This window comes from Ambystoma mexicanum, chromosome 4p (assembly GCF_040938575.1).
Source record: "Ambystoma mexicanum isolate Mex_15411 chromosome 4p, UKY_AmexF1_1, whole genome shotgun sequence".
Taxonomy (NCBI): Eukaryota; Metazoa; Chordata; class Amphibia; order Caudata; family Ambystomatidae; genus Ambystoma; species Ambystoma mexicanum.
Genome location: NC_090927.1, coordinates 843,515,158 through 843,539,252, shown reverse-complemented (window position 1 = coordinate 843,539,252; position 24,095 = coordinate 843,515,158). Strand labels below are relative to the sequence as shown.

Below are 24,095 nucleotides of genomic sequence, written 5' to 3'. Positions count from 1 at the left end.
CGTTTTATAGCGGAAATGTTGGACAACATCATGAGGGCTGGAGCTACCTTTTTACATAGAATTAGCATACAGGTAGTGTGTTCATGGGTAATAAATCGACTTTCACATGTAATGCAGTACAGAGAATATTGAGTCCTTCAAGAGGCATGAAAGAAAACCATTATTGTGTTGATTGTTCTCTCCACCTCCCTGCAACAGACACAGGATGGATGAATTAAAGTTATCCTACCAGACATAGGAGTCCTGAATGGGCCCACCAGTCTTATATATCTCGCCTGATCGAGCCTGATCGAGCGATGAGCGTGGTATCATGTTGCAAGTGGCTGCATGGCTTAGCTTACTAAATGCAAATGCATAAGAGTAATATTCTTAGCATTCCTAGAGCCTACGGCCACACCACACTGAATGCAACCGATCTCGTCTGATCTCAGAAGCTAAGCAGTGTCGGGCCTAGTTAGTACCTGGATGGGAGACCGCCTGGGAATACCAGGTGCTGTAGGCTTTTTTGTACTCCAAGTTCAGGAAGTGAGCCATTTCTCAATTGCCTTTCAAAACTGCAAGGTCTAGCAGACTAGATGCTTAAAAGTACAAAACTCACAAGGTCCAGAGCCTACGGCCACACCACACTGAATGCGCCCGATCTCGTCTGATCTCGGAAGCTAAGCAGTGTCAGGCCTCTTTAGTACCTGGATGGGAGACCGCCTGGGAATACCAGGTGCTGTAGGCTTTTTTGTGCTCCAAGTTCAGGAAGTGAGCCATTTCACAATTGCCTTTCAAAACTGCAAGGTCTAGCCGACTAGATGCTTAAAAGTACAAAACTCACTAGGCCCAGAGCCTACGGCCACACCACACTGAATGCGCCTGATCTCGGAAGCTAAGCAGGGTCGGGCCTAGTTAGTACCTGGATGGGAGACTGCCTGGGAATACCAGGTGCTGTAGGCTTTTTTGTGCTCCATGATTAGTAATTGCGCAACTTCTCAATTATTTTTCAAATTTGGTATGTTTCCAAAATAATTGTATCCCGTTTTATAGCGGAAATGTTGGACAACATCATGAGGGCTGGAGCTACCTTTTTACATAGAATTAGCATACAGGTAGTGTGTTCATGGGTAATAAATCGACTTTCACATGTAATGCAGCACAGAGAATATTGAGTCCTTCAAGAGGCATGAAAGAAAACCATTATTGTGTTGATTGTTCTCTCCACCTCCCTGCAACAGACACAGGATGGATGAATTAAAGTTATCCTACCAGACATAGGAGTCCTGAATGGGCCCACCAGTCTTATATATCTCGCCTGATCGAGCCTGATCGAGCGATGAGCGTGGTATCATGTTGCAAGTGGCTGCATGGCTTAGCTTACTAAATGCAAATGCATAAGAGTAATATTCTTAGCATTCCTAGAGCCTACGGCCACACCACACTGAATGCACCCGATCTCGTCTGATCTCGGAAGTTAAGCAGTGTCAGGCCTAGTTAGTACCTGGATGGGAGACCGCCTGGGAATACCAGGTGCTGTAGGCTTTTTTGTGCTCCAAGTTCAGGAAGTGAGCCCTTTCTCAATTGCCTTTTAAAACTGCAAGGTCTAGCCGACTAGATGCTTAAAAGTACAAAACTCACTAGGCCCAGAGCCTACGGCCACACCACACTGAATGCGCCTGATCTCGTCTGATCTCAGAAGCTAAGCAGTGTCAGGCCTAGTTAGTACCTGGATGGGAGACCGCCTGGGAATACCAGGTGCTGTAGGCTTTTTTGTACTCCAAGTTCAGGAAGTGAGCCATTTCTCAATTGCCTTTCAAAACTGCAAGGTCTAGCTGACTAGATGCTTAAAAGTACAAAACTCACTAGGCCCAGAGCCTATGGCCACACCACACTGATTGCGCCCGATCTCGTCTGATCTCGGAAGCTAAGCAGTGTCGGGCCTAGTTAGTACCTGGATGGGAGACCACCTGGGAATACCAGGTGCTGTAGGCTTTTTTGTGCTCCAAGTTCAGGAAGTGAGCCATTTCACAATTGCCTTTCAAAACTGCAAGGTCTAGCCGACTAGATGCTTAAAAGTACAAAACTCACTAGGCCCAGAGCCTACGGCCACACCACACTGAATGCGCCCGATCTCGGAAGCTAAGCAGGGTCGGGCCTAGTTATTACCTGGATGGGAGACTGCCTGGGAATACCAGGTGCTGTATGCTTTTTTGTGCTCCATGATTAGTAATTGCGCAACTTCTCAATTATTTTTCAAATTTGGTATGTTTCCAAAATAATTGTATCCCGTTTTATAGCGGAAATGTTGGACAACATCATGAGGGCTGGAGCTACCTTTTTACATAGAATTAGCATACAGGTAGTGTGTTCATGGGTAATAAATCGACTTTCACATGTAATGCAGTACAGAGAATATTGAGTCCTTCAAGAGGCATGAAAGAAAACCATTATTGTGTTGATTGTTCTCTCCACCTCCCTGCAACAGACACAGGATGGATGAATTAAAGTTATCCTACCAGACATAGGAGTCCTGAATGGGCCCACCAGTCTTATATATCTCGCCTGATCGAGCCTGATCGAGCGATGAGCGTGGTATCATGTTGCAAGTGGCTGCATGGCTTAGCTTACTAAATGCAAATGCATAAGAGTAATATTCTTAGCATTCCTAGAGCCTACGGCCACACCACACTGAATGCACCCGATCTCGTCTGATCTTGGAAGTTAAGCAGTGTCAGGCCTAGTTAGTACCTGGATGGGAGACCGCCTGGGAATACCAGGTGCTGTAGGCTTTTTTGTGCTCCAAGTTCAGGAAGTGAGCCCTTTCTCAATTGCCTTTTAAAACTGCAAGGTCTAGCCGACTAGATGCTTAAAAGTACAAAACTCACTAGGCCCAGAGCCTACGGCCACACCACACTGAATGCGCCTGATCTTGTCTGATCTCGGAAGCTAAGCAGTGTCGGGCCTCGTTAGTACCTGGATGGGAGACCGCCTGGGAATACCAGGTGCTGTAGGCTTTTTTGTGCTCCAAGTTCAGGAAGTGAGCCATTTCTCAATTGCCTTTCAAAACTGCAAGGTCTAGCTGACTAGATGCTTAAAAGTACAAAACTCACTAGGCCCAGAGCCTACTGCCACACCACACTGATTGCGTCTGATCTCGGAAGCTAAGCAGTGTCGGGCCTAGTTAGTACCTGGATGAGAGACCACCTGGGAATACCAGGTGCTGTAGGCTTTTTTGTGCTCCAAGTTCAGGAAGTGAGCAATTTCACAATTGCCTTTCAAAACTGCAAGGTCTAGCCGACTAGATGCTTAAAAGTACAAAACTCACTAGGCCCAGAGCCTACGGCCACACCACACTGAATGCGCCCGATCTCAGAAGCTAAGCAGGGTCGGGCCTAGTTAGTACCTGGATGGGAGACTGCCTGGGAATACCAGGTGCTGTAGGCTTTTTTGTGCTCCATGATTAGTAATTGCGCAACTTCTCAATTATTTTTCAAATTTGGTATGTTTCCAAAATAATTGTATCCCGTTTTATAGCGGAAATGTTGGACAACATCATGAGGGCTGGAGCTACCTTTTTACATAGAATTAGCATACAGGTAGTGTGTTCATGGGTAATAAATCGACTTTCACATGTAATGCAGTACAGAGAATATTGAGTCCTTCAAGAGGCATGAAAGAAAACCATTATTGTGTTGATTGTTCTCTCCACCTCCCTGCAACAGACACAGGATGGATGAATTAAAGTTATCCTACCAGACATAGGAGTCCTGAATGGGCCCACCAGTCTTATATATCTCGCCTGATCGAGCGCTGATCGAGCGATGAGCGTGGTATCATGTTGCAAGTGGCTGCATGGCTTAGCTTACTAAATGCAAATGCATAAGAGTAATATTCTTAGCATTCCTAGAGCCTACGGCCACACCACACTGAATGCACCCGATCTCGTCTGATCTTGGAAGTTAAGCAGTGTCAGGCCTAGTTAGTACCTGGATGGGAGACTGCCTGGGAATACCAGGTGCTGTAGGCTTTTTTGTGCTCCAAGTTCAGGAAGTGAGCCCTTTCTCAATTGCCTTTTAAAACTGCAAGGTCTAGCCGACTAGATGCTTAAAAGTACAAAACTCACTAGGCCCAGAGCCTACGGCCACACCACACTGAATGCGCCTGATCTCGTCTGATCTCAGAAGCTAAGCAGTGTCGGGCCTAGTTAGTACCTGGATGGGAGACCGCCTGGGAATACCAGGTGCTGTAGGCTTTTTTGTACTCCAAGTTCAGGAAGTGAGCCATTTCTCAATTGCCTTTCAAAACTGCAAGGTCTAGCCGACTAGATGCTTAAAAGTACAAAACTCACAAGGCCCAGAGCCTACGGCCACACCACACTGAATGCGCCCGATCTCGTCTGATCTCGGAAGCTAAGCAGTGTCGGGCCTCGTTAGTACCTGGATGGGAGACCGCCTGGGAATACCAGGTGCTGTAGGCTTTTTTGTGCTCCAAGTTCAGGAAGTGAGCCATTTCTCAATTGCCTTTCAAAACTGCAAGGTCTAGCTGACTAGATGCTTAAAAGTACAAAACTCACTAGGCCCAGAGCCTACGGCCACACCACACTGATTGCGCCTGATCTCGGAAGCTAAGCAGTGTTGGGCCTAGTTAGTACCTGGATGGGAGACCACCTGGGAATACCAGGTGCTGTAGGCTTTTTTGTGCTCCAAGTTCAGGAAGTGAGCCATTTCACAATTGCCTTTCAAAACTGCAAGGTCTAGCCGACTAGATGCTTAAAAGTACAAAACTCACTAGGCCCAGAGCCTACGGCCACACCACACTGAATGCGCCCGATCTCGGAAGCTAAGCAGGGTCGGGCCTAGTTAGTACCTGGATGGGAGACTGCCTGGGAATACCAGGTGCTGTAGGCTTTTTAGTGCTCCATGATTAGTAATTGCGCAACTTCTCAATTATTTTTCAAATTTGGTATGTTTCCAAAATAATTGTATCCCGTTTTATAGCGGAAATGTTGGACAACATCATGAGGGCTGGAGCTACCTTTTTACATAGAATTAGCATACAGGTAGTGTGTTCATGGGTAATAAATCGACTTTCACATGTAATGCAGTACAGAGAATATTGAGTCCTTCAAGAGGCATGAAAGAAAACCATTATTGTGTTGATTGTTCTCTCCACCTCCCTGCAACAGACACAGGATGGATGAATTAAAGTTATCCTACCAGACATAGGAGTCCTGAATGGGCCCACCAGTCTTATATATCTCGCCTGATCGAGCCTGATCGAGCGATGAGCGTGGTATCATGTTGCAAGTGGCTGCATGGCTTAGCTTACTAAATGCAAATGCATAAGAGTAATATTCTTAGCATTCCTAGAGCCTACGGCCACACCACACTGAATGCACCTGATCTTGTCTGATCTCGGAAGTTAAGCAGTGTCAGGCCTAGTTAGTACCTGGATGTGAGACCGCCTGGGAATACCAGGTGCTGTAGGCTTTTTTGTGCTCCAAGTTCAGGAAGTGAGCCCTTTCTCAATTGCCTTTTAAAACTGCAAGGTCTAGCCGACTAGATGCTTAAAAGTACAAAACTCACTAGGCCCAGAGCCTACGGCCACACCACACTGAATGCGCCTGATCTCGTCTGATCTCAGAAGCTAAGCAGTGTCGGGCCTAGTTAGTACCTGGATGGGAGACCGCCTGGGAATACCAGGTGCTGTAGGCTTTTTTGTACTCCAAGTTCAGGAAGTGAGCCATTTCTCAATTGCCTTTCAAAACTGCAAGGTCTAGCCGACTAGATGCTTAAAAGTACAAAACTCACAAGGCCCAGAGCCTACGGCCACACCACACTGAATGCGCCCGATCTCGTCTGATCTCGGAAGCTAAGCAGTGTTGGGCCTCGTTAGTACCTGGATGGGAGACCGCCTGGGAATACCAGGTGCTGTAGGCTTTTTTGTGCTCCAAGTTCAGGAAGTGAGCCATTTCTCAATTGCCTTTCAAAACTGCAAGGTCTAGCTGACTAGATGCTTAAAAGTACAAAACTCACTAGGCCCACAGCCTATGGCCACACCACACTGATTGCGCCCGATCTCGTCTGATCTCGGAAACTAAGCAGTGTCGGGCCTAGTTAGTACCTGGATGGGAGACCACCTGGGAATACCAGGTGCTGTAGGCTTTTTTGTGCTCCAAGTTCAGGAAGTGAGCCATTTCACAATTGCCTTTCAAAACTGCAAGGTCTAGCCGACTAGATGCTTAAAAGTACAAAACTCACTAGGCCCAGAGCCTACGGCCACACCACACTGAATGCGCCTGATCTCGGAAGCTAAGCAGGGTCGGGCCTAGTTAGTACCTGGATGGGAGACTGCCTGGGAATACCAGGTGCTGTAGGCTTTTTTGTGCTCCATGATTAGTAATTGCGCAACTTCTCAATTATTTTTCAAATTTGGTATGTTTCCAAAATAATTGTATCCCGTTTTATAGCGGAAATGTTGGACAACATCATGAGGGCTGGAGCTACCTTTTTACATAGAATTAGCATACAGGTAGTGTGTTCATGGGTAATAAATCGACTTTCACATGTAATGCAGTACAGAGAATATTGAGTCCTTCAAGAGGCATGAAAGAAAACCATTATTGTGTTGATTGTTCTCTCCACCTCCCTGCAACAGACACAGGATGGATGAATTAAAGTTATCCTACCAGACATAGGAGTCCTGAATGGGCCCACCAGTCTTATATATCTCGCCTGATCGAGCGATGAGCGTGGTATCATGTTGCAAGTGGCTGCATGGCTTAGCTTACTAAATGCAAATGCATAAGAGTAATATTCTTAGCATTCCTAGAGCCTACGGCCACACCACACTGAATGCACCCGATCTCGTCTGATCTCGGAAGTTAAGCAGTGTCAGGCCTAGTTAGTACCTGGATGGGAGACTGCCTGGGAATACCAGGTGCTGTAGGCTTTTTTGTGCTCCAAGTTCAGGAAGTGAGCCCTTTCTCAATTGCCTTTTAAAACTGCAAGGTCTAGCCGACTAGATGCTTAAAAGTACAAAACTCACTAGGCCCAGAGCCTACGGCCACACCACACTGAATGCGCCTGATCTCGTCTGATCTCAGAAGCTAAGCAGTGTCGGGCCTAGTTAGTACCTGGATGGGAGACCGCCTGGGAATACCAGGTGCTGTAGGCTTTTTTGTACTCCATGTTCAGGAAGTGAGCCATTTCTCAATTGCCTTTCAAAACTGCAAGGTCTAGCCGACTAGATGCTTAAAAGTACAAAACTCACAAGACCCAGAGCCTACGGCCACACCACACTGAATGCGCCCGATCTCGTCTGATCTCGGAAGCTAAGCAGTGTCGGGCCTCGTTAGTACCTGGATGGGAGACCGCCTGGGAATACCAGGTGCTGTAGGCTTTTTTGTGCTCCAAGTTCAGGAAGTGAGTCATTTCTCAATTGCCTTTCAAAACTGCAAGGTCTAGCCGACTAGATGCTTAAAAGTACAAAACTCACTAGGCCCAGAGCCTACGGCCACACCACACTGAATGCGCCCGATCTCGGAAGCTAAGCAGGGTCGGGCCTAGTTAGTACCTGGATGGGAGACTGCCTGGGAATACCAGGTGCTGTAGGCTTTTTTGTGCTCCATGATTAGTAATTGCGCAACTTCTCAATTATTTTTCAAATTTGGTATGTTTCCAAAATAATTGTATCCCGTTTTATAGCGGAAATGTTGGACAACATCATGAGGGCTGGAGCTACCTTTTTACATAGAATTAGCATACAGGTAGTGTGTTCATGGGTAATAAATCGACTTTCACATGTAATGCAGTACAGAGAATATTGAGTCCTTCAAGAGGCATGAAAGAAAACCATTATTGTGTTGATTGTTCTCTCCACCTCCCTGCAACAGACACAGGATGGATGAATTAAAGTTATCCTACCAGACATAGGAGTCCTGAATGGGCCCACCAGTCTTATATATCTCGCCTGATCGAGCCTGATCGAGCGATGAGCGTGGTATCATGTTGCAAGTGGCTGCATGGCTTAGCTTACTAAATGCAAATGCATAAGAGTAATATTCTTAGCATTCCTAGAGCCTACGGCCACACCACACTGAATGCACCCGATCTCGTCTGATCTCGGAAGTTAAGCAGTGTCAGGCCTAGTTAGTACCTGGATGGGAGACCGCCTGGGAATACCAGGTGCTGTAGGCTTTTTTGTGCTCCAAGTTCAGGAAGTGAGCCCTTTCTCAATTGCCTTTTAAAACTGCAAGGTCTAGCCGACTAGATGCTTAAAAGTACAAAACTCACTAGGCCCAGAGCCTACAGCCACACCACACTGAATGCGCCTGATCTCGTCTGATCTCAGAAGCTAAGCAGTGTCGGGCCTAGTTAGTACCTGGATGGGAGACCGCCTGGGAATACCAGGTGCTGTAGGCTTTTTTGTACTCCAAGTTCAGGAAGTGAGCCATTTCTCAATTGCCTTTCAAAACTGCAAGGTCTAGCCGACTAGATGCTTAAAAGTACAAAACTCACAAGGCCCAGAGCCTACGGCCACACCACACTGAATGCGCCTGATCTCGGAAACTAAGCAGTGTCGGGCCTCGTTAGTACCTGGATGGGAGACCGCCTGGGAATACCAGGTGCTGTAGGCTTTTTTGTGCTCCAAGTTCAGGAAGTGAGCCATTTCTCAATTGCCTTACAAAACTGCAAGGTCTAGCTGACTAGATGCTTAAAAGTACAAAACTCACTAGGCCCAGAGCCTATGGCCACACCACACTGATTGCGCCCGATCTCGTCTGACCTCGGAAGCTAAGCAGTGTCGGGCCTAGTTAGTACCTGGATGGGAGACCACCTGGGAATACCAGGTGCTGTAGGCTTTTTTGTGCTCCAAGTTCAGGAAGTGAGCCATTTCACAATTGCCTTTCAAAACTGCAAGGTCTAGACGACTAGATGCTTAAAAGTACAAAACTCACTAGGCCCAGAGCCTACGGCCACACCACACTGAATGCGCCCGATCTCAGAAGCTAAGCAGGGTCGGGCCTAGTTAGTACCTGGATGGGAGACTGCCTGGGAATACCAAGTGCTGTAGGCTTTTTTGTGCTCCATGATTAGTAATTGCGCAACTTCTCAATTATTTTTCAAATTTGGTATGTTTCCAAAATAATTGTATCCCGTTTTATAGCGGAAATGTTGGACAACATCATGAGGGCTGGAGCTACCTTTTTACATAGAATTAGCATACAGGTAGTGTGTTCATGGGTAATAAATCGACTTTCACATGTAATGCAGTACAGAGAATATTGAGTCCTTCAAGAGGCATGAAAGAAAACCATTATTGTGTTGATTGTTCTCTCCACCTCCCTGCAACAGACACAGGATGGATGAATTAAAGTTATCCTACCAGACATAGGAGTCCTGAATGGGCCCACCAGTCTTATATATCTCGCCTGATCGAGCGATGAGCGTGGTATCATGTTGCAAGTGGCTGCATGGCTTAGCTTACTAAATGCAAATGCATAAGAGTAATATTCTTAGCATTCCTAGAGCCTACGGCCACACCACACTGAATGCGCCTGATCTCGTCTGATCTCAGAAGCTAAGCAGTGTCGGGCCTAGTTAGTACCTGGATGGGAGACCGCCTGGGAATACCAGGTGCTGTAGGCTTTTTTGTACTCCAAGTTCAGGAAGTGAGCCATTTCTCAATTGCCTTTCAAAACTGCAAGGTCTAGCCGACTAGATGCTTAAAAGTACAAAACTCACAAGGCCCAGAGCCTACGGCCACACCACACTGAATGCGCCCGATCTCGTCTGATCTCGGAAGCTAAGCAGTGTCGGGCCTAGTTAGTACCTGGATGGGAGACCACCTGGGAATACCAGGTGCTGTAGGCTTTTTTGTGCTCCAAGTTCAGGAAGTGAGCCATTTCACAATTGCCTTTCAAAACTGCAAGGTCTAGCCGACTAGATGCTTAAAAGTACAAAACTCACTAGGCCCAGAGCCTACGGCCACACCACACTGAATGCGCCCGATCTCAGAAGCTAAGCAGGGTCGGGCCTAGTTAGTACCTGGATGGGAGACTGCCTGGGAATACCAGGTGCTGTAGGCTTTTTTTGTGCTCCATGATTAGTAATTGCGCAACTTCTCAATTATTTTTCAAATTTGGTATGTTTCCAAAATAATTGTATCCCGTTTTATAGCGGAAATGTTGGACAACATCATGAGGGCTGGAGCTACCTTTTTACATAGAATTAGCATACAGGTAGTGTGTTCATGGGTAATAAATCGACTTTCACATGTAATGCAGTACAGAGAATATTGAGTCCTTCAAGAGGCATGAAAGAAAACCATTATTGTGTTGATTGTTCTCTCCACCTCCCTGCAACAGACACAGGATGGATGAATTAAAGTTATCCTACCAGACATAGGAGTCCTGAATGGGCCCACCAGTCTTATATATCTCGCCTGATCGAGCCTGATCGAGCGATGAGCGTGGTATCATGTTGCAAGTGGCTGCATGGCTTAGCTTACTAAATGCAAATGCTTAAGAGTAATATTCTTAGCATTCCTAGAGCCTACGGCCACACCACACTGAATGCACCCGATCTCGTCTGATCTCGGAAGTTAAGCAGTGTCAGGCCTAGTTAGTACCTGGATGGGAGACCGCCTGGGAATACCAGGTGCTGTAGGCTTTTTTGTGCTCCAAGTTCAGGAAGTGAGCCCTTTCTCAATTGCCTTTTAAAACTGCAAGGTCTAGCCGACTAGATGCTTAAAAGTACAAAACTCACTAGGCCCAGAGCCTACGGCCACACCACACTGAATGCGCCTGATCTCGTCTGATCTCAGAAGCTAAGCAGTGTCGGGCCTAGTTAGTACCTGGATGGGAGACTGCCTGGGAATACCAGGTGCTGTAGGCTTTTTTGTACTCCAAGTTCAGGAAGTGAGCCATTTCTCAATTGCCTTTCAAAACTGCAAGGTCTAGCCGACTAGATGCTTAAAAGTACAAAACTCACAAGGCCCAGAGCCTACGGCCACACCACACTGAATACGCCCGATCTCGTCTGATCTCGGAAGCTAAGCAGTGTCGGGCCTCGTTAGTACCTGGATGGGAGACCGCCTGGGAATACCAGGTGCTGTAGGCTTTTTTGTGCTCCAAGTTCAGGAAGTGAGCCATTTCTCAATTGCCTTTCAAAACTGCAAGGTCTAGCTGACTAGATGCTTAAAAGTACAAAACTCACTAGGCCCAGACCCTACTGCCACACCACACTGATTGCGCCCGATCTCGTCTGATCTCGGAAGCTAAGCAGTGTCGGGCCTAGTTAGTACCTGGATGAGAGACCACCTGGGAATACCAGGTGCTGTAGGCTTTTTTGTGCTCCAAGTTCAGGAAGTGAGCCATTTCACAATTGCCTTTCAAAACTGCAAGGTCTAGCCGACTAGATGCTTAAAAGTACAAAGCTCACTAGGCCCAGAGCCTATGGCCACACCACACTGAATGCGCCCGATCTCAGAAGCTAAGCAGGGTCGGGCCTAGTTAGTACCTGGATGGGAGACCGCCTGGGAATACCAGGTGCTGTAGGCTTTTTTGTACTCCAAGTTCAGGAAGTGAGCCATTTCTCAATTGCCTTTCAAAACTGCAAGGTCTAGCCGACTAGATGCTTAAAAGTACAAAACTCACAAGGCCCAGAGCCTACGGCCACACCACACTGAATGCGCCCGATCTCGTCTGATCTCGGAAGCTAAGCAGTGTTGGGCCTCGTTAGTACCTGGATGGGAGACCGCCTGGGAATACCAGGTGCTGTAGGCTTTTTTGTGCTCCAAGTTCAGGAAGTGAGCCATTTCTCAATTGCCTTTCAAAACTGCAAGGTCTAGCTGACTAGATGCTTAAAAGTACAAAACTCACTAGGCCCAGAGCCTATGGCCACACCACACTGATTGCGCCCGATCTCGTCTGATCTCGGAAGCTAAGCAGTGTCGGGCCTAGTTAGTACCTGGATGGGAGACCACCTGGGAATACCAGGTGCTGTAGGCTTTTTTGTGCTCCAAGTTCAGGAAGTGAGCCATTTCACAATTGCCTTTCAATAATGCAAGGTCTAGCCGACTAGATGCTTAAAAGTACAAAACTCACTAGGCCCAGAGCCTACGGCCACACCACACTGAATGCGCCCGATCTCGGAAGCTAAGCAGGGTCGGGCCTAGTTATTACCTGGATGGGAGACTGCCTGGGAATACCAGGTGCTGTAGGCTTTTTTGTGCTCCATGATTAGTAATTGCGCAACTTCTCAATTATTTTTCAAATTTGGTATGTTTCCAAAATAATTGTATCCCGTTTTATAGCGGAAATGTTGGACAACATCATGAGGGCTGGAGCTACCTTTTTACATAGAATTAGCATACAGGTAGTGTGTTCATGGGTAATAAATCGACTTTCACATGTAATGCAGTACAGAGAATATTGAGTCCTTCAAGAGGCATGAAAGAAAACCATTATTGTGTTGATTGTTCTCTCCACCTCCCTGCAACAGACACAGGATGGATGAATTAAAGTTATCCTACCAGACATAGGAGTCCTGAATGGGCCCACCAGTCTTATATATCTCGCCTGATCGAGCCTGATCGAGCGATGAGCGTGGTATCATGTTGCAAGTGGCTGCATGGCTTAGCTTACTAAATGCAAATGCATAAGAGTAATATTCTTAGCATTCCTAGAGCCTACGGCCACACCACACTGAATGCACCTGATCTCGTCTGATCTCAGAAGCTAAGCAGTGTTGGGCCTAGTTAGTACCTGGATGGGAGACCGCCTGGGAATACCAGGTGCTGTAGGCTTTTTTGTACTCCAAGTTCAGGAAGTGAGCCATTTCTCAATTGCCTTTCAAAACTGCAAGGTCTAGCCGACTAGATGCTTAAAAGTACAAAACTCACAAGGCCCAGAGCCTACGGCCACACCACACTGAATGCGCCCGATCTCGTCTGATCTCGGAAGCTAAGCAGTGTTGGGCCTCGTTAGTACCTGGATGGGAGACCGCCTGGGAATACCAGGTGCTGTAGGCTTTTTTGTGCTCCAAGTTCAGGAAGTGAGCCATTTCTCAATTGCCTTTCAAAACTGCAAGGTCTAGCTGACTAGATGCTTAAAAGTACAAAACTCACTAGGCCCAGAGCCTATGGCCACACCACACTGATTGCGCCCGATCTCGTCTGATCTCGGAAGCTAAGCAGTGTCGGGCCTAGTTAGTACCTGGATGGGAGACCACCTGGGAATACCAGGTGCTGTAGGCTTTTTTGTGCTCCAAGTTCAGGAAGTGAGCCATTTCACAATTGCCTTTCAAAACTGCAAGGTCTAGCCGACTAGATGCTTAAAAGTACAAAACTCACTAGGCCCAGAGCCTACGGCCACACCACACTGAATGCGCCCGATCTCGGAAGCTAAGCAGGGTCGGGCCTAGTTATTACCTGGATGGGAGACTGCCTGGGAATACCAGGTGCTGTATGCTTTTTTGTGCTCCATGATTAGTAATTGCGCAACTTCTCAATTATTTTTCAAATTTGGTATGTTTCCAAAATAATTGTATCCCGTTTTATAGCGGAAATGTTGGACAACATCATGAGGGCTGGAGCTACCTTTTTACATAGAATTAGCATACAGGTAGTGTGTTCATGGGTAATAAATCGACTTTCACATGTAATGCAGTACAGAGAATATTGAGTCCTTCAAGAGGCATGAAAGAAAACCATTATTGTGTTGATTGTTCTCTCCACCTCCCTGCAACAGACACAGGATGGATGAATTAAAGTTATCCTACCAGACATAGGAGTCCTGAATGGGCCCACCAGTCTTATATATCTCGCCTGATCGAGCCTGATCGAGCGATGAGCGTGGTATCATGTTGCAAGTGGCTGCATGGCTTAGCTTACTAAATGCAAATGCATAAGAGTAATATTCTTAGCATTCCTAGAGCCTACGGCCACACCACACTGAATGCACCCGATCTCGTCTGATCTTGGAAGTTAAGCAGTGTCAGGCCTAGTTAGTACCTGGATGGGAGACCGCCTGGGAATACCAGGTGCTGTAGGCTTTTTTGTGCTCCAAGTTCAGGAAGTGAGCCCTTTCTCAATTGCCTTTTAAAACTGCAAGGTCTAGCCGACTAGATGCTTAAAAGTACAAAACTCACTAGGCCCAGAGCCTACGGCCACACCACACTGAATGCGCCTGATCTTGTCTGATCTCGGAAGCTAAGCAGTGTCGGGCCTCGTTAGTACCTGGATGGGAGACCGCCTGGGAATACCAGGTGCTGTAGGCTTTTTTGTGCTCCAAGTTCAGGAAGTGAGCCATTTCTCAATTGCCTTTCAAAACTGCAAGGTCTAGCTGACTAGATGCTTAAAAGTACAAAACTCACTAGGCCCAGAGCCTACTGCCACACCACACTGATTGCGTCTGATCTCGGAAGCTAAGCAGTGTCGGGCCTAGTTAGTACCTGGATGAGAGACCACCTGGGAATACCAGGTGCTGTAGGCTTTTTTGTGCTCCAAGTTCAGGAAGTGAGCAATTTCACAATTGCCTTTCAAAACTGCAAGGTCTAGCCGACTAGATGCTTAAAAGTACAAAACTCACTAGGCCCAGAGCCTACGGCCACACCACACTGAATGCGCCCGATCTCAGAAGCTAAGCAGGGTCGGGCCTAGTTAGTACCTGGATGGGAGACTGCCTGGGAATACCAGGTGCTGTAGGCTTTTTTGTGCTCCATGATTAGTAATTGCGCAACTTCTCAATTATTTTTCAAATTTGGTATGTTTCCAAAATAATTGTATCCCGTTTTATAGCGGAAATGTTGGACAACATCATGAGGGCTGGAGCTACCTTTTTACATAGAATTAGCATACAGGTAGTGTGTTCATGGGTAATAAATCGACTTTCACATGTAATGCAGTACAGAGAATATTGAGTCCTTCAAGAGGCATGAAAGAAAACCATTATTGTGTTGATTGTTCTCTCCACCTCCCTGCAACAGACACAGGATGGATGAATTAAAGTTATCCTACCAGACATAGGAGTCCTGAATGGGCCCACCAGTCTTATATATCTCGCCTGATCGAGCGCTGATCGAGCGATGAGCGTGGTATCATGTTGCAAGTGGCTGCATGGCTTAGCTTACTAAATGCAAATGCATAAGAGTAATATTCTTAGCATTCCTAGAGCCTACGGCCACACCACACTGAATGCACCCGATCTCGTCTGATCTTGGAAGTTAAGCAGTGTCAGGCCTAGTTAGTACCTGGATGGGAGACTGCCTGGGAATACCAGGTGCTGTAGGCTTTTTTGTGCTCCAAGTTCAGGAAGTGAGCCCTTTCTCAATTGCCTTTTAAAACTGCAAGGTCTAGCCGACTAGATGCTTAAAAGTACAAAACTCACTAGGCCCAGAGCCTACGGCCACACCACACTGAATGCGCCTGATCTCGTCTGATCTCAGAAGCTAAGCAGTGTCGGGCCTAGTTAGTACCTGGATGGGAGACCGCCTGGGAATACCAGGTGCTGTAGGCTTTTTTGTACTCCAAGTTCAGGAAGTGAGCCATTTCTCAATTGCCTTTCAAAACTGCAAGGTCTAGCCGACTAGATGCTTAAAAGTACAAAACTCACAAGGCCCAGAGCCTACGGCCACACCACACTGAATGCGCCCGATCTCGTCTGATCTCGGAAGCTAAGCAGTGTCGGGCCTCGTTAGTACCTGGATGGGAGACCGCCTGGGAATACCAGGTGCTGTAGGCTTTTTTGTGCTCCAAGTTCAGGAAGTGAGCCATTTCTCAATTGCCTTTCAAAACTGCAAGGTCTAGCTGACTAGATGCTTAAAAGTACAAAACTCACTAGGCCCAGAGCCTACGGCCACACCACACTGATTGCGCCTGATCTCGGAAGCTAAGCAGTGTTGGGCCTAGTTAGTACCTGGATGGGAGACCACCTGGGAATACCAGGTGCTGTAGGCTTTTTTGTGCTCCAAGTTCAGGAAGTGAGCCATTTCACAATTGCCTTTCAAAACTGCAAGGTCTAGCCGACTAGATGCTTAAAAGTACAAAACTCACTAGGCCCAGAGCCTACGGCCACACCACACTGAATGCGCCCGATCTCGGAAGCTAAGCAGGGTCGGGCCTAGTTAGTACCTGGATGGGAGACTGCCTGGGAATACCAGGTGCTGTAGGCTTTTTAGTGCTCCATGATTAGTAATTGCGCAACTTCTCAATTATTTTTCAAATTTGGTATGTTTCCAAAATAATTGTATCCCGTTTTATAGCGGAAATGTTGGACAACATCATGAGGGCTGGAGCTACCTTTTTACATAGAATTAGCATACAGGTAGTGTGTTCATGGGTAATAAATCGACTTTCACATGTAATGCAGTACAGAGAATATTGAGTCCTTCAAGAGGCATGAAAGAAAACCATTATTGTGTTGATTGTTCTCTCCACCTCCCTGCAACAGACACAGGATGGATGAATTAAAGTTATCCTACCAGACATAGGAGTCCTGAATGGGCCCACCAGTCTTATATATCTCGCCTGATCGAGCCTGATCGAGCGATGAGCGTGGTATCATGTTGCAAGTGGCTGCATGGCTTAGCTTACTAAATGCAAATGCATAAGAGTAATATTCTTAGCATTCCTAGAGCCTACGGCCACACCACACTGAATGCACCTGATCTTGTCTGATCTCGGAAGTTAAGCAGTGTCAGGCCTAGTTAGTACCTGGATGTGAGACCGCCTGGGAATACCAGGTGCTGTAGGCTTTTTTGTGCTCCAAGTTCAGGAAGTGAGCCCTTTCTCAATTGCCTTTTAAAACTGCAAGGTCTAGCCGACTAGATGCTTAAAAGTACAAAACTCACTAGGCCCAGAGCCTACGGCCACACCACACTGAATGCGCCTGATCTCGTCTGATCTCAGAAGCTAAGCAGTGTCGGGCCTAGTTAGTACCTGGATGGGAGACCGCCTGGGAATACCAGGTGCTGTAGGCTTTTTTGTACTCCAAGTTCAGGAAGTGAGCCATTTCTCAATTGCCTTTCAAAACTGCAAGGTCTAGCCGACTAGATGCTTAAAAGTACAAAACTCACAAGGCCCAGAGCCTACGGCCACACCACACTGAATGCGCCCGATCTCGTCTGATCTCGGAAGCTAAGCAGTGTTGGGCCTCGTTAGTACCTGGATGGGAGACCGCCTGGGAATACCAGGTGCTGTAGGCTTTTTTGTGCTCCAAGTTCAGGAAGTGAGCCATTTCTCAATTGCCTTTCAAAACTGCAAGGTCTAGCTGACTAGATGCTTAAAAGTACAAAACTCACTAGGCCCACAGCCTATGGCCACACCACACTGATTGCGCCCGATCTCGTCTGATCTCGGAAACTAAGCAGTGTCGGGCCTAGTTAGTACCTGGATGGGAGACCACCTGGGAATACCAGGTGCTGTAGGCTTTTTTGTGCTCCAAGTTCAGGAAGTGAGCCATTTCACAATTGCCTTTCAAAACTGCAAGGTCTAGCCGACTAGATGCTTAAAAGTACAAAACTCACTAGGCCCAGAGCCTACGGCCACACCACACTGAATGCGCCTGATCTCGGAAGCTAAGCAGGGTCGGGCCTAGTTAGTACCTGGATGGGAGACTGCCTGGGAATACCAGGTGCTGTAGGCTTTTTTGTGCTCCATGATTAGTAATTGCGCAACTTCTCAATTATTTTTCAAATTTGGTATGTTTCCAAAATAATTGTATCCCGTTTTATAGCGGAAATGTTGGACAACATCATGAGGGCTGGAGCTACCTTTTTACATAGAATTAGCATACAGGTAGTGTGTTCATGGGTAATAAATCGACTTTCACATGTAATGCAGTACAGAGAATATTGAGTCCTTCAAGAGGCATGAAAGAAAACCATTATTGTGTTGATTGTTCTCTCCACCTCCCTGCAACAGACACAGGATGGATGAATTAAAGTTATCCTACCAGACATAGGAGTCCTGAATGGGCCCACCAGTCTTATATATCTCGCCTGATCGAGCGATGAGCGTGGTATCATGTTGCAAGTGGCTGCATGGCTTAGCTTACTAAATGCAAATGCATAAGAGTAATATTCTTAGCATTCCTAGAGCCTACGGCCACACCACACTGAATGCACCCGATCTCGTCTGATCTCGGAAGTTAAGCAGTGTCAGGCCTAGTTAGTACCTGGATGGGAGACTGCCTGGGAATACCAGGTGCTGTAGGCTTTTTTGTGCTCCAAGTTCAGGAAGTGAGCCCTTTCTCAATTGCCTTTTAAAACTGCAAGGTCTAGCCGACTAGATGCTTAAAAGTACAAAACTCACTAGGCCCAGAGCCTACGGCCACACCACACTGAATGCGCCTGATCTCGTCTGATCTCAGAAGCTAAGCAGTGTCGGGCCTAGTTAGTACCTGGATGGGAGACCGCCTGGGAATACCAGGTGCTGTAGGCTTTTTTGTACTCCATGTTCAGGAAGTGAGCCATTTCTCAATTGCCTTTCAAAACTGCAAGGTCTAGCCGACTAGATGCTTAAAAGTACAAAACTCACAAGACCCAGAGCCTACGGCCACACCACACTGAATGCGCCCGATCTCGTCTGATCTCGGAAGCTAAGCAGTGTCGGGCCTCGTTAGTACCTGGATGGGAGACCGCCTGGGAATACCAGGTGCTGTAGGCTTTTTTGTGCTCCAAGTTCAGGAAGTGAGTCATTTCTCAATTGCCTTTCAAAACTGCAAGGTCTAGCCGACTAGATGCTTAAAAGTACAAAACTCACTAGGCCCAGAGCCTACGGCCACACCACACTGAATGCGCCCGATCTCGGAAGCTAAGCAGGGTCGGGCCTAGTTAGTACCTGGATGGGAGACTGCCTGGGAATACCAGGTGCTGTAGGCTTTTTTGTGCTCCATGATTAGTAATTGCGCAACTTCTCAATTATTTTTCAAATTTGGTATGTTTCCAAAATAATTGTATCCCGTTTTATAGCGGAAATGTTGGACAACATCATGAGGGCTGGAGCTACCTTTTTACATAGAATTAGCATACAGGTAGTGTGTTCATGGGTAATAAATCGACTTTCACATGTAATGCAGTACAGAGAATATTGAGTCCTTCAAGAGGCATGAAAGAAAACCATTATTGTGTTGATTGTTCTCTCCACCTCCCTGCAACAGACACAGGATGGATGAATTAAAGTTATCCTACCAGACATAGGAGTCCTGAATGGGCCCACCAGTCTTATATATCTCGCCTGATCGAGCCTGATCGAGCGATGAGCGTGGTATCATGTTGCAAGTGGCTGCATGGCTTAGCTTACTAAATGCAAATGCATAAGAGTAATATTCTTAGCATTCCTAGAGCCTACGGCCACACCACACTGAATGCACCCGATCTCGTCTGATCTCGGAAGTTAAGCAGTGTCAGGCCTAGTTAGTACCTGGATGGGAGACCGCCTGGGAATACCAGGTGCTGTAGGCTTTTTTGTGCTCCAAGTTCAGGAAGTGAGCCCTTTCTCAATTGCCTTTTAAAACTGCAAGGTCTAGCCGACTAGATGCTTAAAAGTACAAAACTCACTAGGCCCAGAGCCTACAGCCACACCACACTGAATGCGCCTGATCTCGTCTGATCTCAGAAGCTAAGCAGTGTCGGGCCTAGTTAGTACCTGGATGGGAGACCGCCTGGGAATACCAGGTGCTGTAGGCTTTTTTGTACTCCAAGTTCAGGAAGTGAGCCATTTCTCAATTGCCTTTCAAAACTGCAAGGTCTAGCCGACTAGATGCTTAAAAGTACAAAACTCACAAGGCCCAGAGCCTACGGCCACACCACACTGAATGCGCCTGATCTCGGAAACTAAGCAGTGTCGGGCCTCGTTAGTACCTGGATGGGAGACCGCCTGGGAATACCAGGTGCTGTAGGCTTTTTTGTGCTCCAAGTTCAGGAAGTGAGCCATTTCTCAATTGCCTTACAAAACTGCAAGGTCTAGCTGACTAGATGCTTAAAAGTACAAAACTCACTAGGCCCAGAGCCTATGGCCACACCACACTGATTGCGCCCGATCTCGTCTGACCTCGGAAGCTAAGCAGTGTCGGGCCTAGTTAGTACCTGGATGGGAGACCACCTGGGAATACCAGGTGCTGTAGGCTTTTTTGTGCTCCAAGTTCAGGAAGTGAGCCATTTCACAATTGCCTTTCAAAACTGCAAGGTCTAGACGACTAGATGCTTAAAAGTACAAAACTCACTAGGCCCAGAGCCTACGGCCACACCACACTGAATGCGCCCGATCTCAGAAGCTAAGCAGGGTCGGGCCTAGTTAGTACCTGGATGGGAGACTGCCTGGGAATACCAAGTGCTGTAGGCTTTTTTGTGCTCCATGATTAGTAATTGCGCAACTTCTCAATTATTTTTCAAATTTGGTATGTTTCCAAAATAATTGTATCCCGTTTTATAGCGGAAATGTTGGACAACATCATGAGGGCTGGAGCTACCTTTTTACATAGAATTAGCATACAGGTAGTGTGTTCATGGGTAATAAATCGACTTTCACATGTAATGCAGTACAGAGAATATTGAGTCCTTCAAGAGGCATGAAAGAAAACCATTATTGTGTTGATTGTTCTCTCCACCTCCCTGCAACAGACACAGGATGGATGAATTAAAGTTATCCTACCAGACATAGGAGTCCTGAATGGGCCCACCAGTCTTATATATCTCGCCTGATCGAGCGATGAGCGTGGTATCATGTTGCAAGTGGCTGCATGGCTTAGCTTACTAAATGCAAATGCATAAGAGTAATATTCTTAGCATTCCTAGAGCCTACGGCCACACCACACTGAATGCGCCTGATCTCGTCTGATCTCAGAAGCTAAGCAGTGTCGGGCCTAGTTAGTACCTGGATGGGAGACCGCCTGGGAATACCAGGTGCTGTAGGCTTTTTTGTACTCCAAGTTCAGGAAGTGAGCCATTTCTCAATTGCCTTTCAAAACTGCAAGGTCTAGCCGACTAGATGCTTAAAAGTACAAAACTCACAAGGCCCAGAGCCTACGGCCACACCACACTGAATGCGCCCGATCTCGTCTGATCTCGGAAGCTAAGCAGTGTCGGGCCTAGTTAGTACCTGGATGGGAGACCACCTGGGAATACCAGGTGCTGTAGGCTTTTTTGTGCTCCAAGTTCAGGAAGTGAGCCATTTCACAATTGCCTTTCAAAACTGCAAGGTCTAGCCGACTAGATGCTTAAAAGTACAAAACTCACTAGGCCCAGAGCCTACGGCCACACCACACTGAATGCGCCCGATCTCAGAAGCTAAGCAGGGTCGGGCCTAGTTAGTACCTGGATGGGAGACTGCCTGGGAATACCAGGTGCTGTAGGCTTTTTTTGTGCTCCATGATTAGTAATTGCGCAACTTCTCAATTATTTTTCAAATTTGGTATGTTTCCAAAATAATTGTATCCCGTTTTATAGCGGAAATGTTGGACAACATCATGAGGGCTGGAGCTACCTTTTTACATAGAATTAGCATACAGGTAGTGTGTTCATGGGTAATAAATCGACTTTCACATGTAATGCAGTACAGAGAATATTGAGTCCTTCAAGAGGCATGAAAGAAAACCATTATTGTGTTGATTGTTCTCTCCACCTCCCTGCAACAGACACAGGATGGATGAATTAAAGTTATCCTACCAGACATAGGAGTCCTGAATGGGCCCACCAGTCTTATATATCTCGCCTGATCGAGCCTGATCGAGCGATGAGCGTGGTATCATGTTGCAAGTGGCTGCATGGCTTAGCTTACTAAATGCAAATGCTTAAGAGTAATATTCTTAGCATTCCTAGAGCCTACGGCCACACCACACTGAATGCACCCGATCTCGTCTGATCTCGGAAGTTAAGCAGTGTCAGGCCTAGTTAGTACCTGGATGGGAGACCGCCTGGGAATACCAGGTGCTGTAGGCTTTTTTGTGCTCCAAGTTCAGGAAGTGAGCCCTTTCTCAATTGCCTTTTAAAACTGCAAGGTCTAGCCGACTAGATGCTTAAAAGTACAAAACTCACTAGGCCCAGAGCCTACGGCCACACCACACTGAATGCGCCTGATCTCGTCTGATCTCAGAAGCTAAGCAGTGTCGGGCCTAGTTAGTACCTGGATGGGAGACCGCCTGGGAATACCAGGTGCTGTAGGCTTTTTTGTACTCCAAGTTCAGGAAGTGAGCCATTTCTCAATTGCCTTTCAAAACTGCAAGGTCTAGCCGACTAGATGCTTAAAAGTACAAAACTCACAAGGCCCAGAGCCTACGGCCACACCACACTGAATGCGCCCGATCTCGTCTGATCTCGGAAGCTAAGCAGTGTCGGGCCTCGTTAGTACCTGGATGGGAGACCGCCTGGGAATACCAGGTGCTGTAGGCTTTTTTGTGCTCCAAGTTCAGGAAGTGAGCCATTTCTCAATTGCCTTTCAAAACTGCAAGGTCTAGCTGACTAGATGCTTAAAAGTACAAAACTCACTAGGCCCAGACCCTACTGCCACACCACACTGATTGCGCCCGATCTCGTCTGATCTCGGAAGCTAAGCAGTGTCGGGCCTAGTTAGTACCTGGATGAGAGACCACCTGGGAATACCAGGTGCTGTAGGCTTTTTTGTGCTCCAAGTTCAGGAAGTGAGCCATTTCACAATTGCCTTTCAAAACTGCAAGGTCTAGCCGACTAGATGCTTAAAAGTACAAAGCTCACTAGGCCCAGAGCCTATGGCCACACCACACTGAATGCGCCCGATCTCAGAAGCTAAGCAGGGTCGGGCCTAGTTAGTACCTGGATGGGAGACCGCCTGGGAATACCAGGTGCTGTAGGCTTTTTTGTACTCCAAGTTCAGGAAGTGAGCCATTTCTCAATTGCCTTTCAAAACTGCAAGGTCTAGCCGACTAGATGCTTAAAAGTACAAAACTCACAAGGCCCAGAGCCTACGGCCACACCACACTGAATGCGCCCGATCTCGTCTGATCTCGGAAGCTAAGCAGTGTTGGGCCTCGTTAGTACCTGGATGGGAGACCGCCTGGGAATACCAGGTGCTGTAGGCTTTTTTGTGCTCCAAGTTCAGGAAGTGAGCCATTTCTCAATTGCCTTTCAAAACTGCAAGGTCTAGCTGACTAGATGCTTAAAAGTACAAAACTCACTAGGCCCAGAGCCTATGGCCACACCACACTGATTGCGCCCGATCTCGTCTGATCTCGGAAACTAAGCAGTGTCGGGCCTAGTTAGTACCTGGATGGGAGACCACCTGGGAATACCAGGTGCTGTAGGCTTTTTTGTGCTCCAAGTTCAGGAAGTGAGCCATTTCACAATTGCCTTTCAAAACTGCAAGGTCTAGCCGACTAGATGCTTAAAAGTACAAAACTCACTAGGCCCAGAGCCTACGGCCACACCACACTGAATGCGCCCGATCTCGGAAGCTAAGCAGGGTCGGGCCTAGTTATTACCTGGATGGGAGACTGCCTGGGAATACCAGGTGCTGTAGGCTTTTTTGTGCTCCATGATTAGTAATTGCGCAACTTCTCAATTATTTTTCAAATTTGGTATGTTTCCAAAATAATTGTATCCCGTTTTATAGCGGAAATGTTGGACAACATCATGAGGGCTGGAGCTACCTTTTTACATAGAATTAGCATACAGGTAGTGTGTTCATGGGTAATAAATCGACTTTCACATGTAATGCAGTACAGAGAATATTGAGTCCTTCAAGAGGCATGAAAGAAACCCATTATTGTGTTGATTGTTCTCTCCACCTCCCTGCAACAGACACAGGATGGATGAATTAAAGTTATCCTACCAGACATAGGAGTCCTGAATGGGCCCACCAGTCTTATATATCTCGCCTGATCGAGCGCTGATCGAGCGATGAGCGTGGTATCATGTTGCAAGTGGCTGCATGGCTTAGCTTACTAAATGCAAATGCATAAGAGTAATATTCTTAGCATTCCTAGAGCCTACGGCCACACCACACTGAATGCACCCGATCTCGTCTGATCTTGGAAGTTAAGCAGTGTCAGGCCTAGTTAGTACCTGGATGGGAGACTGCCTGGGAATACCAGGTGCTGTAGGCTTTTTTGTGCTCCAAGTTCAGGAAGTGAGCCCTTT

General features: G+C 47.1%; 51 non-coding genes and 29 pseudogenes across 51 annotated transcripts; all 80 read left to right on the top strand.

The window, feature by feature from the left end:
- The first annotated feature begins 383 nt into the window (after nucleotides 1–383).
- On the top strand, nucleotides 384–502 carry LOC138465188 (5S ribosomal RNA). The gene has a single exon (XR_011267763.1). It is a non-coding gene; the product is annotated as a 5S ribosomal RNA (ribosomal RNA).
- A 106-nt stretch (nucleotides 503–608) lies between these two features.
- On the top strand, nucleotides 609–727 carry LOC138454734 (5S ribosomal RNA). The gene has a single exon (XR_011261398.1). It is a non-coding gene; the product is annotated as a 5S ribosomal RNA (ribosomal RNA).
- A 106-nt stretch (nucleotides 728–833) lies between these two features.
- On the top strand, nucleotides 834–942 carry LOC138458019 (5S ribosomal RNA; annotated as a pseudogene).
- Nucleotides 943–1,405: 463 nt separating this feature from the next.
- LOC138461284 (5S ribosomal RNA) lies at nucleotides 1,406–1,524 on the top strand. The gene has a single exon (XR_011263907.1). It is a non-coding gene; the product is annotated as a 5S ribosomal RNA (ribosomal RNA).
- Nucleotides 1,525–1,630: 106 nt separating this feature from the next.
- On the top strand, nucleotides 1,631–1,749 carry LOC138463507 (5S ribosomal RNA). The gene has a single exon (XR_011266094.1). It is a non-coding gene; the product is annotated as a 5S ribosomal RNA (ribosomal RNA).
- Nucleotides 1,750–1,855: 106 nt separating this feature from the next.
- On the top strand, nucleotides 1,856–1,974 carry LOC138461890 (5S ribosomal RNA). Its single transcript, XR_011264495.1, has one exon. It is a non-coding gene; the product is annotated as a 5S ribosomal RNA (ribosomal RNA).
- Nucleotides 1,975–2,080: 106 nt separating this feature from the next.
- LOC138459355 (5S ribosomal RNA) lies at nucleotides 2,081–2,189 on the top strand (annotated as a pseudogene).
- Nucleotides 2,190–2,652: 463 nt separating this feature from the next.
- On the top strand, nucleotides 2,653–2,771 carry LOC138463555 (5S ribosomal RNA). Its single transcript, XR_011266141.1, has one exon. It is a non-coding gene; the product is annotated as a 5S ribosomal RNA (ribosomal RNA).
- A 106-nt stretch (nucleotides 2,772–2,877) lies between these two features.
- Nucleotides 2,878–2,996, top strand: LOC138454657 (5S ribosomal RNA). The gene has a single exon (XR_011261325.1). It is a non-coding gene; the product is annotated as a 5S ribosomal RNA (ribosomal RNA).
- A 106-nt stretch (nucleotides 2,997–3,102) lies between these two features.
- LOC138459504 (5S ribosomal RNA) lies at nucleotides 3,103–3,211 on the top strand (annotated as a pseudogene).
- Nucleotides 3,212–3,317: 106 nt separating this feature from the next.
- On the top strand, nucleotides 3,318–3,426 carry LOC138458528 (5S ribosomal RNA; annotated as a pseudogene).
- A 464-nt stretch (nucleotides 3,427–3,890) lies between these two features.
- LOC138454328 (5S ribosomal RNA) lies at nucleotides 3,891–4,009 on the top strand. Its single transcript, XR_011261010.1, has one exon. It is a non-coding gene; the product is annotated as a 5S ribosomal RNA (ribosomal RNA).
- A 106-nt stretch (nucleotides 4,010–4,115) lies between these two features.
- LOC138464911 (5S ribosomal RNA) lies at nucleotides 4,116–4,234 on the top strand. The gene has a single exon (XR_011267488.1). It is a non-coding gene; the product is annotated as a 5S ribosomal RNA (ribosomal RNA).
- A 106-nt stretch (nucleotides 4,235–4,340) lies between these two features.
- On the top strand, nucleotides 4,341–4,459 carry LOC138461979 (5S ribosomal RNA). The gene has a single exon (XR_011264582.1). It is a non-coding gene; the product is annotated as a 5S ribosomal RNA (ribosomal RNA).
- Nucleotides 4,460–4,565: 106 nt separating this feature from the next.
- On the top strand, nucleotides 4,566–4,674 carry LOC138456056 (5S ribosomal RNA; annotated as a pseudogene).
- Nucleotides 4,675–4,780: 106 nt separating this feature from the next.
- Nucleotides 4,781–4,889, top strand: LOC138456721 (5S ribosomal RNA; annotated as a pseudogene).
- A 463-nt stretch (nucleotides 4,890–5,352) lies between these two features.
- Nucleotides 5,353–5,471, top strand: LOC138455602 (5S ribosomal RNA; annotated as a pseudogene).
- Nucleotides 5,472–5,577: 106 nt separating this feature from the next.
- LOC138464899 (5S ribosomal RNA) lies at nucleotides 5,578–5,696 on the top strand. Its single transcript, XR_011267476.1, has one exon. It is a non-coding gene; the product is annotated as a 5S ribosomal RNA (ribosomal RNA).
- Nucleotides 5,697–5,802: 106 nt separating this feature from the next.
- On the top strand, nucleotides 5,803–5,921 carry LOC138461173 (5S ribosomal RNA). The gene has a single exon (XR_011263805.1). It is a non-coding gene; the product is annotated as a 5S ribosomal RNA (ribosomal RNA).
- Nucleotides 5,922–6,027: 106 nt separating this feature from the next.
- LOC138465282 (5S ribosomal RNA) lies at nucleotides 6,028–6,146 on the top strand. The gene has a single exon (XR_011267855.1). It is a non-coding gene; the product is annotated as a 5S ribosomal RNA (ribosomal RNA).
- A 106-nt stretch (nucleotides 6,147–6,252) lies between these two features.
- On the top strand, nucleotides 6,253–6,361 carry LOC138458017 (5S ribosomal RNA; annotated as a pseudogene).
- Nucleotides 6,362–6,814: 453 nt separating this feature from the next.
- Nucleotides 6,815–6,933, top strand: LOC138463388 (5S ribosomal RNA). Its single transcript, XR_011265975.1, has one exon. It is a non-coding gene; the product is annotated as a 5S ribosomal RNA (ribosomal RNA).
- Nucleotides 6,934–7,039: 106 nt separating this feature from the next.
- On the top strand, nucleotides 7,040–7,158 carry LOC138464887 (5S ribosomal RNA). Its single transcript, XR_011267464.1, has one exon. It is a non-coding gene; the product is annotated as a 5S ribosomal RNA (ribosomal RNA).
- A 106-nt stretch (nucleotides 7,159–7,264) lies between these two features.
- On the top strand, nucleotides 7,265–7,383 carry LOC138461976 (5S ribosomal RNA). Its single transcript, XR_011264580.1, has one exon. It is a non-coding gene; the product is annotated as a 5S ribosomal RNA (ribosomal RNA).
- Nucleotides 7,384–7,489: 106 nt separating this feature from the next.
- LOC138456719 (5S ribosomal RNA) lies at nucleotides 7,490–7,598 on the top strand (annotated as a pseudogene).
- A 463-nt stretch (nucleotides 7,599–8,061) lies between these two features.
- LOC138461283 (5S ribosomal RNA) lies at nucleotides 8,062–8,180 on the top strand. Its single transcript, XR_011263906.1, has one exon. It is a non-coding gene; the product is annotated as a 5S ribosomal RNA (ribosomal RNA).
- Nucleotides 8,181–8,286: 106 nt separating this feature from the next.
- On the top strand, nucleotides 8,287–8,405 carry LOC138459062 (5S ribosomal RNA). The gene has a single exon (XR_011262528.1). It is a non-coding gene; the product is annotated as a 5S ribosomal RNA (ribosomal RNA).
- Nucleotides 8,406–8,511: 106 nt separating this feature from the next.
- On the top strand, nucleotides 8,512–8,620 carry LOC138458199 (5S ribosomal RNA; annotated as a pseudogene).
- Nucleotides 8,621–8,726: 106 nt separating this feature from the next.
- Nucleotides 8,727–8,845, top strand: LOC138462912 (5S ribosomal RNA). Its single transcript, XR_011265500.1, has one exon. It is a non-coding gene; the product is annotated as a 5S ribosomal RNA (ribosomal RNA).
- A 106-nt stretch (nucleotides 8,846–8,951) lies between these two features.
- On the top strand, nucleotides 8,952–9,060 carry LOC138459481 (5S ribosomal RNA; annotated as a pseudogene).
- Nucleotides 9,061–9,513: 453 nt separating this feature from the next.
- Nucleotides 9,514–9,632, top strand: LOC138464875 (5S ribosomal RNA). The gene has a single exon (XR_011267451.1). It is a non-coding gene; the product is annotated as a 5S ribosomal RNA (ribosomal RNA).
- Nucleotides 9,633–9,738: 106 nt separating this feature from the next.
- Nucleotides 9,739–9,857, top strand: LOC138460631 (5S ribosomal RNA). The gene has a single exon (XR_011263306.1). It is a non-coding gene; the product is annotated as a 5S ribosomal RNA (ribosomal RNA).
- A 106-nt stretch (nucleotides 9,858–9,963) lies between these two features.
- LOC138458527 (5S ribosomal RNA) lies at nucleotides 9,964–10,072 on the top strand (annotated as a pseudogene).
- Nucleotides 10,073–10,536: 464 nt separating this feature from the next.
- LOC138461281 (5S ribosomal RNA) lies at nucleotides 10,537–10,655 on the top strand. The gene has a single exon (XR_011263905.1). It is a non-coding gene; the product is annotated as a 5S ribosomal RNA (ribosomal RNA).
- A 106-nt stretch (nucleotides 10,656–10,761) lies between these two features.
- Nucleotides 10,762–10,880, top strand: LOC138462792 (5S ribosomal RNA). Its single transcript, XR_011265381.1, has one exon. It is a non-coding gene; the product is annotated as a 5S ribosomal RNA (ribosomal RNA).
- Nucleotides 10,881–10,986: 106 nt separating this feature from the next.
- LOC138462701 (5S ribosomal RNA) lies at nucleotides 10,987–11,105 on the top strand. Its single transcript, XR_011265296.1, has one exon. It is a non-coding gene; the product is annotated as a 5S ribosomal RNA (ribosomal RNA).
- A 106-nt stretch (nucleotides 11,106–11,211) lies between these two features.
- LOC138455459 (5S ribosomal RNA) lies at nucleotides 11,212–11,330 on the top strand (annotated as a pseudogene).
- Nucleotides 11,331–11,436: 106 nt separating this feature from the next.
- LOC138458097 (5S ribosomal RNA) lies at nucleotides 11,437–11,545 on the top strand (annotated as a pseudogene).
- A 106-nt stretch (nucleotides 11,546–11,651) lies between these two features.
- LOC138461171 (5S ribosomal RNA) lies at nucleotides 11,652–11,770 on the top strand. The gene has a single exon (XR_011263804.1). It is a non-coding gene; the product is annotated as a 5S ribosomal RNA (ribosomal RNA).
- Nucleotides 11,771–11,876: 106 nt separating this feature from the next.
- On the top strand, nucleotides 11,877–11,995 carry LOC138461889 (5S ribosomal RNA). Its single transcript, XR_011264494.1, has one exon. It is a non-coding gene; the product is annotated as a 5S ribosomal RNA (ribosomal RNA).
- A 106-nt stretch (nucleotides 11,996–12,101) lies between these two features.
- Nucleotides 12,102–12,210, top strand: LOC138458613 (5S ribosomal RNA; annotated as a pseudogene).
- A 463-nt stretch (nucleotides 12,211–12,673) lies between these two features.
- LOC138463442 (5S ribosomal RNA) lies at nucleotides 12,674–12,792 on the top strand. Its single transcript, XR_011266029.1, has one exon. It is a non-coding gene; the product is annotated as a 5S ribosomal RNA (ribosomal RNA).
- A 106-nt stretch (nucleotides 12,793–12,898) lies between these two features.
- On the top strand, nucleotides 12,899–13,017 carry LOC138461170 (5S ribosomal RNA). The gene has a single exon (XR_011263803.1). It is a non-coding gene; the product is annotated as a 5S ribosomal RNA (ribosomal RNA).
- A 106-nt stretch (nucleotides 13,018–13,123) lies between these two features.
- On the top strand, nucleotides 13,124–13,242 carry LOC138461887 (5S ribosomal RNA). The gene has a single exon (XR_011264493.1). It is a non-coding gene; the product is annotated as a 5S ribosomal RNA (ribosomal RNA).
- A 106-nt stretch (nucleotides 13,243–13,348) lies between these two features.
- LOC138459354 (5S ribosomal RNA) lies at nucleotides 13,349–13,457 on the top strand (annotated as a pseudogene).
- Nucleotides 13,458–13,920: 463 nt separating this feature from the next.
- LOC138463553 (5S ribosomal RNA) lies at nucleotides 13,921–14,039 on the top strand. The gene has a single exon (XR_011266140.1). It is a non-coding gene; the product is annotated as a 5S ribosomal RNA (ribosomal RNA).
- A 106-nt stretch (nucleotides 14,040–14,145) lies between these two features.
- Nucleotides 14,146–14,264, top strand: LOC138454656 (5S ribosomal RNA). The gene has a single exon (XR_011261324.1). It is a non-coding gene; the product is annotated as a 5S ribosomal RNA (ribosomal RNA).
- Nucleotides 14,265–14,370: 106 nt separating this feature from the next.
- Nucleotides 14,371–14,479, top strand: LOC138459502 (5S ribosomal RNA; annotated as a pseudogene).
- Nucleotides 14,480–14,585: 106 nt separating this feature from the next.
- LOC138458525 (5S ribosomal RNA) lies at nucleotides 14,586–14,694 on the top strand (annotated as a pseudogene).
- A 464-nt stretch (nucleotides 14,695–15,158) lies between these two features.
- LOC138454326 (5S ribosomal RNA) lies at nucleotides 15,159–15,277 on the top strand. The gene has a single exon (XR_011261008.1). It is a non-coding gene; the product is annotated as a 5S ribosomal RNA (ribosomal RNA).
- Nucleotides 15,278–15,383: 106 nt separating this feature from the next.
- LOC138464863 (5S ribosomal RNA) lies at nucleotides 15,384–15,502 on the top strand. The gene has a single exon (XR_011267439.1). It is a non-coding gene; the product is annotated as a 5S ribosomal RNA (ribosomal RNA).
- Nucleotides 15,503–15,608: 106 nt separating this feature from the next.
- On the top strand, nucleotides 15,609–15,727 carry LOC138461975 (5S ribosomal RNA). The gene has a single exon (XR_011264579.1). It is a non-coding gene; the product is annotated as a 5S ribosomal RNA (ribosomal RNA).
- Nucleotides 15,728–15,833: 106 nt separating this feature from the next.
- Nucleotides 15,834–15,942, top strand: LOC138456055 (5S ribosomal RNA; annotated as a pseudogene).
- A 106-nt stretch (nucleotides 15,943–16,048) lies between these two features.
- LOC138456718 (5S ribosomal RNA) lies at nucleotides 16,049–16,157 on the top strand (annotated as a pseudogene).
- A 463-nt stretch (nucleotides 16,158–16,620) lies between these two features.
- Nucleotides 16,621–16,739, top strand: LOC138455601 (5S ribosomal RNA; annotated as a pseudogene).
- Nucleotides 16,740–16,845: 106 nt separating this feature from the next.
- On the top strand, nucleotides 16,846–16,964 carry LOC138464850 (5S ribosomal RNA). The gene has a single exon (XR_011267426.1). It is a non-coding gene; the product is annotated as a 5S ribosomal RNA (ribosomal RNA).
- Nucleotides 16,965–17,070: 106 nt separating this feature from the next.
- On the top strand, nucleotides 17,071–17,189 carry LOC138461168 (5S ribosomal RNA). The gene has a single exon (XR_011263801.1). It is a non-coding gene; the product is annotated as a 5S ribosomal RNA (ribosomal RNA).
- A 106-nt stretch (nucleotides 17,190–17,295) lies between these two features.
- LOC138465279 (5S ribosomal RNA) lies at nucleotides 17,296–17,414 on the top strand. The gene has a single exon (XR_011267853.1). It is a non-coding gene; the product is annotated as a 5S ribosomal RNA (ribosomal RNA).
- A 106-nt stretch (nucleotides 17,415–17,520) lies between these two features.
- Nucleotides 17,521–17,629, top strand: LOC138458016 (5S ribosomal RNA; annotated as a pseudogene).
- Nucleotides 17,630–18,082: 453 nt separating this feature from the next.
- On the top strand, nucleotides 18,083–18,201 carry LOC138463386 (5S ribosomal RNA). Its single transcript, XR_011265973.1, has one exon. It is a non-coding gene; the product is annotated as a 5S ribosomal RNA (ribosomal RNA).
- Nucleotides 18,202–18,307: 106 nt separating this feature from the next.
- LOC138464837 (5S ribosomal RNA) lies at nucleotides 18,308–18,426 on the top strand. The gene has a single exon (XR_011267414.1). It is a non-coding gene; the product is annotated as a 5S ribosomal RNA (ribosomal RNA).
- A 106-nt stretch (nucleotides 18,427–18,532) lies between these two features.
- On the top strand, nucleotides 18,533–18,651 carry LOC138461974 (5S ribosomal RNA). The gene has a single exon (XR_011264578.1). It is a non-coding gene; the product is annotated as a 5S ribosomal RNA (ribosomal RNA).
- A 106-nt stretch (nucleotides 18,652–18,757) lies between these two features.
- LOC138456717 (5S ribosomal RNA) lies at nucleotides 18,758–18,866 on the top strand (annotated as a pseudogene).
- A 463-nt stretch (nucleotides 18,867–19,329) lies between these two features.
- LOC138461280 (5S ribosomal RNA) lies at nucleotides 19,330–19,448 on the top strand. Its single transcript, XR_011263904.1, has one exon. It is a non-coding gene; the product is annotated as a 5S ribosomal RNA (ribosomal RNA).
- Nucleotides 19,449–19,554: 106 nt separating this feature from the next.
- On the top strand, nucleotides 19,555–19,673 carry LOC138459050 (5S ribosomal RNA). The gene has a single exon (XR_011262526.1). It is a non-coding gene; the product is annotated as a 5S ribosomal RNA (ribosomal RNA).
- A 106-nt stretch (nucleotides 19,674–19,779) lies between these two features.
- On the top strand, nucleotides 19,780–19,888 carry LOC138458198 (5S ribosomal RNA; annotated as a pseudogene).
- A 106-nt stretch (nucleotides 19,889–19,994) lies between these two features.
- On the top strand, nucleotides 19,995–20,113 carry LOC138462911 (5S ribosomal RNA). Its single transcript, XR_011265499.1, has one exon. It is a non-coding gene; the product is annotated as a 5S ribosomal RNA (ribosomal RNA).
- Nucleotides 20,114–20,219: 106 nt separating this feature from the next.
- LOC138459480 (5S ribosomal RNA) lies at nucleotides 20,220–20,328 on the top strand (annotated as a pseudogene).
- A 453-nt stretch (nucleotides 20,329–20,781) lies between these two features.
- LOC138464825 (5S ribosomal RNA) lies at nucleotides 20,782–20,900 on the top strand. The gene has a single exon (XR_011267402.1). It is a non-coding gene; the product is annotated as a 5S ribosomal RNA (ribosomal RNA).
- Nucleotides 20,901–21,006: 106 nt separating this feature from the next.
- On the top strand, nucleotides 21,007–21,125 carry LOC138460618 (5S ribosomal RNA). Its single transcript, XR_011263295.1, has one exon. It is a non-coding gene; the product is annotated as a 5S ribosomal RNA (ribosomal RNA).
- Nucleotides 21,126–21,231: 106 nt separating this feature from the next.
- On the top strand, nucleotides 21,232–21,340 carry LOC138458523 (5S ribosomal RNA; annotated as a pseudogene).
- Nucleotides 21,341–21,804: 464 nt separating this feature from the next.
- Nucleotides 21,805–21,923, top strand: LOC138461278 (5S ribosomal RNA). Its single transcript, XR_011263902.1, has one exon. It is a non-coding gene; the product is annotated as a 5S ribosomal RNA (ribosomal RNA).
- Nucleotides 21,924–22,029: 106 nt separating this feature from the next.
- On the top strand, nucleotides 22,030–22,148 carry LOC138464813 (5S ribosomal RNA). Its single transcript, XR_011267390.1, has one exon. It is a non-coding gene; the product is annotated as a 5S ribosomal RNA (ribosomal RNA).
- A 106-nt stretch (nucleotides 22,149–22,254) lies between these two features.
- Nucleotides 22,255–22,373, top strand: LOC138461973 (5S ribosomal RNA). Its single transcript, XR_011264577.1, has one exon. It is a non-coding gene; the product is annotated as a 5S ribosomal RNA (ribosomal RNA).
- Nucleotides 22,374–22,479: 106 nt separating this feature from the next.
- On the top strand, nucleotides 22,480–22,598 carry LOC138455458 (5S ribosomal RNA; annotated as a pseudogene).
- A 106-nt stretch (nucleotides 22,599–22,704) lies between these two features.
- Nucleotides 22,705–22,813, top strand: LOC138458096 (5S ribosomal RNA; annotated as a pseudogene).
- A 106-nt stretch (nucleotides 22,814–22,919) lies between these two features.
- On the top strand, nucleotides 22,920–23,038 carry LOC138461167 (5S ribosomal RNA). Its single transcript, XR_011263800.1, has one exon. It is a non-coding gene; the product is annotated as a 5S ribosomal RNA (ribosomal RNA).
- A 106-nt stretch (nucleotides 23,039–23,144) lies between these two features.
- Nucleotides 23,145–23,263, top strand: LOC138465278 (5S ribosomal RNA). Its single transcript, XR_011267852.1, has one exon. It is a non-coding gene; the product is annotated as a 5S ribosomal RNA (ribosomal RNA).
- A 106-nt stretch (nucleotides 23,264–23,369) lies between these two features.
- Nucleotides 23,370–23,478, top strand: LOC138458612 (5S ribosomal RNA; annotated as a pseudogene).
- Nucleotides 23,479–23,942: 464 nt separating this feature from the next.
- On the top strand, nucleotides 23,943–24,061 carry LOC138454325 (5S ribosomal RNA). Its single transcript, XR_011261007.1, has one exon. It is a non-coding gene; the product is annotated as a 5S ribosomal RNA (ribosomal RNA).
- Nucleotides 24,062–24,095: the final 34 nt, after the last annotated feature.